Source organism: Tupaia chinensis, unplaced genomic scaffold (assembly GCF_000334495.1).
Source record: "Tupaia chinensis unplaced genomic scaffold, TupChi_1.0 Scaffold145396_1, whole genome shotgun sequence".
Classification (NCBI taxonomy): domain Eukaryota; kingdom Metazoa; phylum Chordata; class Mammalia; order Scandentia; family Tupaiidae; genus Tupaia; species Tupaia belangeri.
In genome coordinates, this window is record NW_006205257.1 from 3,164,329 (window position 1) to 3,169,952 (window position 5,624).

General features: G+C 39.0%; 1 pseudogene; it reads right to left on the reverse strand.

Annotated features, from left to right (window-relative positions):
• Nucleotides 1-2,893: 2,893 nt before the first annotated feature.
• On the reverse strand, nucleotides 2,894-4,004 carry LOC106733833 (serine/arginine repetitive matrix protein 1 pseudogene; annotated as a pseudogene).
• Nucleotides 4,005-5,624: the final 1,620 nt, after the last annotated feature.

Consider the following 5,624-nt stretch of genomic DNA (forward strand, 5'->3'; position numbering starts at 1 on the left):
TGGTAGCAACAAATTATCTTGGTTTTATTTTATTTATTTATTTTAAAAAATCATTTATCCATTTAATTTATTATTAATATTTTAAGTTTGCTATAGATCACATATGTGAGAGAGGGAGAGAGAGGGAGAAAGCAAGCCACCAGTTTTGAGACTTGAACCATGGTCAGCCAGGTGGGGATCCAGTGCTTTAACCACCATGCCACATGCTGGCCCTTATTTTATTTTTTTAAGGTTTTTACCATAGGGTATGTGCACTCACCAAAAAGACAGAGAGAAACAGTGAGAGAGAAAGTGAGAAATTATGTCCCGGGGGGATCGCTAGGCCATAATCCATTCTCCCCCATTCTCCTAAGATTTTGAGCATGCATGCACATGTGCCCAGCATAATTTTCAAACCACCAGGTCTAGGACTTGAACACAGTTGACCATCTGGGAGTCTAGTACCTTAAACACCATATCACCTGCTAGCCCAAAATTATCCCAGTTTTAAGTTTTCTAAAGCTGTCTTTCTTTCCCCCTTTATTCTTGAAGGGTAGTTTCAGCAGATATAGGATTTGAGGCTGACAGTTCTTTTCTTCCAAACTTGAAAAATATTGTACCACTATAGGCCTCCATAGTTTCAGAAGAGCAATTCATTGCCATCAAAATTGATGTTACTTTCTGGGTAAGATATTATTTCTCTCTGCCTACTATAAAGGTTATTTTTGTTGTATTTAGTTTTCAGTGTTTTAATTCTGATGTGTTTTGTTGTGAATTTCTTTAGATTGATTTCTGTTTGGAGTTTTCTTAGGTTCATGAATTCACACGTGTTTGTTTTTCATCAAATTTCAAAAGTTTTCAACTATTATTTCTTTGATTATTTTTCAGTCCAACTCTCTTTATTTTCCTTCTGGATCTCTGTTAATACAAAAGTTAGGTCTTTTGTTATCATCCCACAGATCTCTAAGCTTTGTTAAAATTTTTCTGTCTGTTATTCCAAATGAAGAAATGTTATTAATCTGTTTTAGATTCACTGCTTTTATCTCTTGTCATCTTCAACTTACTATGGAGTCTACTAGTGATATTTAAAATTTTGTTTATTGTCTTTTTTTATTTCTATATTTTCTGTTTTTATTTCTTGTTTTCTATTTTTCTATTTGTTTCTATTTCTTGTTTTCTATTTTTCAATTTGTTTCTTGAGAATTTGTAATTGCTTGTTGAAGCTTTTTTTTTTTTTTTTTTTTTCGGTTGAAGCATTTTTATGATAGCTGCTCTAAAATCCTTGTCAGATACATTCAACATCTGGTTCATCTTGCTATTAGAATTCATTTATTATCTTCATTAAAATTATGATTTTACTGATTCTTGTTATGATGAGTAAATTTATTCATTTTTAATTTAGAAATTTGTTCTGTTTAATCTACAAGCTTTATATAGCTTTAGTTAAAATCAAAGTCAAGCATAGTGAAACCAAGACACTGTATTTTAATGTCTGGGCTCTTCCAGCCTTCCAAATACAAGCAGGAGTTTAGCGGGAAATAGATATGGTTTATTACCTGTTGATGATGACATGTATAGTATTCTCAACTGGATTGGTCTGAGAAGTATTTCATGATGGGTAAAGTCTTTTTACAAGCAAAATGAGAAATAGTGATTGACTGTTTAAAAAAATAATTGGAATAATAATAATAATAATTGGGAAAAACAATGAAAAGATATTGAATGATGAAGTGGGGAGATTAATGTCTCTGTATTGACTGACATGCATGACATTCCCTTTTGAAAAAGCAATGTAATACACTGTAAAGTTATATGCAATCCAATGTAATATAAACAAGATTATGATGATAATAAAAAATAAATAATTAAAAAAAAAGAAAATTGCATATACTGATTGGAAGAATAAGATGAATACGAATGGAGCCATGACATGTCATTAACCAAAATTTTATAAAACTGAAGGATCCTTCCTGGGATAGTTAATTGCTTTTGTAGAAACAAACAAACAAACAAAACAATAATGAAATACCTCCCTCCCTAAACACACACACACACACAGACACACACACACACACACACACACACAAACAGAGCACAGTAGAGTGTGAAATTTCAGTGTTCCAAATCAACTTGTTACACATCAAGATAAACCCACGGTGTCCTGGCACACAACATACTTTCATTTTGCCTCATTCTAGAGCTTGAATCCTGAGTTATTCCAGCAGAGACTCCACAGACAATAAGAAAGATTGTAGCAACAAAAAAATCCACTTATCCTTCTGTGGTAGTTCAATAGGAGTCTTCTTTCTGAGCAAGCTCACAAACCATATTAGGTTGGAAGCATAACTTAATTGGAGACTAAGATTTAAATGAGAAAAAGAAAAGAAAAGAAAAAAATCTCTGGGAACAGCCAGGGGCATTTAAAGAAGCCTAAGAATGCCAATAGTATTTAAACTTTCCTTTTTAAAAAAAGGGATTTTTTTTTTTGAGAGGTTTTCACTATAGGGCATGTGCGCTCCCCAGACAGACAGAGAGAGACATAGAGACAGAAAGCGAGAAATCACCCCCCAGGGAGGATGGTCACGCCGCAATCCCTTCTCCTCCATTCTCCTCTCGGGATCTTGGGCACGCACGCACACGCGCCTGGCGTGAGTTTTATATTCCACTCTAAATGGAGATTTGTCAGTGTTCAATTGAAGAATGTCACTAATACACTATGGACACCTTTTGCAATGTAAATCCAGAAATTCATGCCTCTCTCCCCCTTTTTTTTCAGGGCAAACTTCAACCTAGCAACTATTACAACAAACGTTATAGTCTAAAGCTCAACACTTTTTAGCAAATGTGAAATTTAATTCCATACAAAGCAAATAAAATTTATATCATAAGACTGAGAACACTTGAACCTTGGATGTTATCTCAGGACCTTTTCACACGGGTGTTTTTCTAAGTCATCAAGGTTATTTTCAGTTCCACTTTCAGTCTCCTTGGTCTCTGGTGCTGCCTCTGGTTCTTCTGGGTCAGTGTGGATGTAGCAGCACCTATGGCAGCAGAGGCCATGGGAGCTCCAGCACCTGCAGCCACAGCCTTCTCCTTCTTGTGTGTGTGCTTCTTGTGATCTTTAGTCTTTGTATGTTTTTTGTTCTTCTTTTTTTTGCCTTGGGGCGCATTTGCTTGCCAAAGAGAGAAAGACACAGTGAGAGGGACAGTGAAAAATCACCTCTCTGAAGGATGACCACTCCACAGTCTTTTTTCTTCTGTTCTCCTCCTGGGATCTTGGGCATGCACACACAAATGCCTGGCATGATTTTGAAGCCACCAAGTCCAGGACTCAAACTGTGGATGGACATGCGGGAGTCCAGCAACATGACTGCTCTGCCATCTTCTGGTCCCATCTTATTCTTCTTTTGCTTTCCACCTCCAAATTTCTTGCTGGTTATGGGCTTGCTGTTGGGCTTTTAGCCTCTTTGATGGTACAGTTGTGATAATTTGGTAGAAGGTTTCTGAGGCTGGACAGGGGATGGAGGTGCTGGGGGGGGGTTTAGCTGCTGGGTCAGGAGATTCAGAGACATATCTGGAGAATGAAAGTCTGCTTACAGACTGTGGACTTGATAATAAAGCTTTGTTTTGTCTTTTTAGATGCCAGAATCCTGGAGATGCTCCTAATGGGTCCAGTGCTTGGAGATGGGGACTGACACCTTGGGATGATGATGACACTTCTCTCCAGATGGGTGGAGGACTTGAGGAAGTCTGAGGAGCTTGAGACTGTGGAGAGGGCAAATGCGTTTGTTTCGTTGTGACTGGGCCTGCTGGGTAGAGCAGCTCTGGGAAGACCCTTCCCTATGCATTGATGATAAAGAAGGCTAATGTCTCTTGGCTACTGGGGAACATCTTTGTTTGGGAGGGGAGGAATGGGAGACCCAATGTTTTGGTGGTATAGATGCCCTTCATTTAGGGAGTGGAAGAGAAGAAGGTATCTCCTCTGTATTGAAGGACATCTTCTTGGAGAAGGTGAGCATCGACATGGGGAAAGAGGAGTCTTTTGTCATAGGGAGGGGGGGTAGGAGACCTGCATCTTTGAAGGAGGAGGAGAAGGAGAGGAGAGGTAGTGGGGAGGAACTTTTTTGTCTACCCCTTTTGGTCACTGGCCATTGCCATTGCTTTCCCATCTGCATCCCACGAGAGTTCTCTTTTTGGCACTTTAGTGGTGACAGAGAGACACTCCGAAAAAGGGGAATGGCAAGGCTGCTTGCCTACCTCATCTTCTTCACATGGGACTTCTTAGGCCACTCATCTTCTGAGGAAGAGGAGGAGCCAGAGTCAGATAAAGGCTGCTGCTTGTGTTCTGTGCTGATGTCTCTGCTGCACAGAATCTGTTGCAGCCATTTTGCCACCTTTATCTTTTTCTGATTCAGATAAGTCTACTTTTCTAGGCCTTGGTGCTGGTGAAGGAGACTTTTTTTCTCAATACCTTTATGTTTTGTCACTTTACCCAAAGTTCTCCCTGGAGACACAGAAACATGACTTGTTCCTGTACAGTTTGATGGGTACATTTAGATCTTATCTGTATATTTTGATGATCACATTAACAGATTCATGATCCTTTTAAGATCTTTTCTTTTATACTATAATAGTAAGCAATTTCAGTTTAGTGTGTAGTTTCTGGCCTACTTTGGGGGACTTCAGTTCCAATGAGTTTAGAATTTTGAGCCTTTGTGCTGTTGTTCTTGTCTGCCTTATTTTTCTGGTCCTGCTGTGTCTCCTGATCCGTCTCTCATGATGTCGTCTTTGGAAAATGAAAGTGTTTTCTTGGGATGCTTGTCATAGGGTAACTTCCTAAGAGAAGAGGCAGAAGTTGATGGCCCTGAGTCTCCAGGAGACACAGGGCTTCCCTGTTGTGGCTGTTGTTTGTAGACTGGCGTGTCCATTGATGCCTCATTGAGGAATGGGTTCTGGAATATCCTGGGGCTCTGCTTCTGGTGGTGAGGAAAGACCACGCCATCCTTTAGGAGCCTGATTATAGATCAAGGGTTTGGAACAGTTGGCTCCTTTGCTGCTGTCATCTTCTTTAAACTTTTAGAGCCCTTTTATCATTACCTGTTGAGTAATTTCCAGATTATTTAGTTGCATTTAGCAGGCAAGGGCAGGGAAAGGTGAAGTCTATTCTATCTTGTCCTTGAACTAGAAGTCTAGTATAAATTTTCAACATTAAAGTTAAATAAAACAATGATCAACCTTTTGACTTTTAATCCAAAGGATATGTCTCTCCAGTGGATAAGAGTCTTTTGGAACCAAGTGGAAGAATTGCCCACAACTTACATAAGACCCTCTTTTTCCACTTCTTGTCCTCACCAGTATCTTCTGACCTTTCTTCCTTTCTTAATCAAGTGCAAACACTTTGTAACTTTGCAGTTTGGCTTAAGGCCTTCTTTAACTAGATATCCTGCTTTATCAGTGTCTTCAGTGGGCTTGCACTCCTGAGATGGGGACTTTTTGTCTAATTAACTTACTCTGTCTCATGTCTAAATTGGAGCTCTATGCAGATGGTGTGCTTTGTAAATAATTTTGATGATGATAGAGTAAGGGGCTAGGAGTGACAACAGCATTAAGACAGTTGCTAAATCTTGCATCTCCCCTGTCTGGCC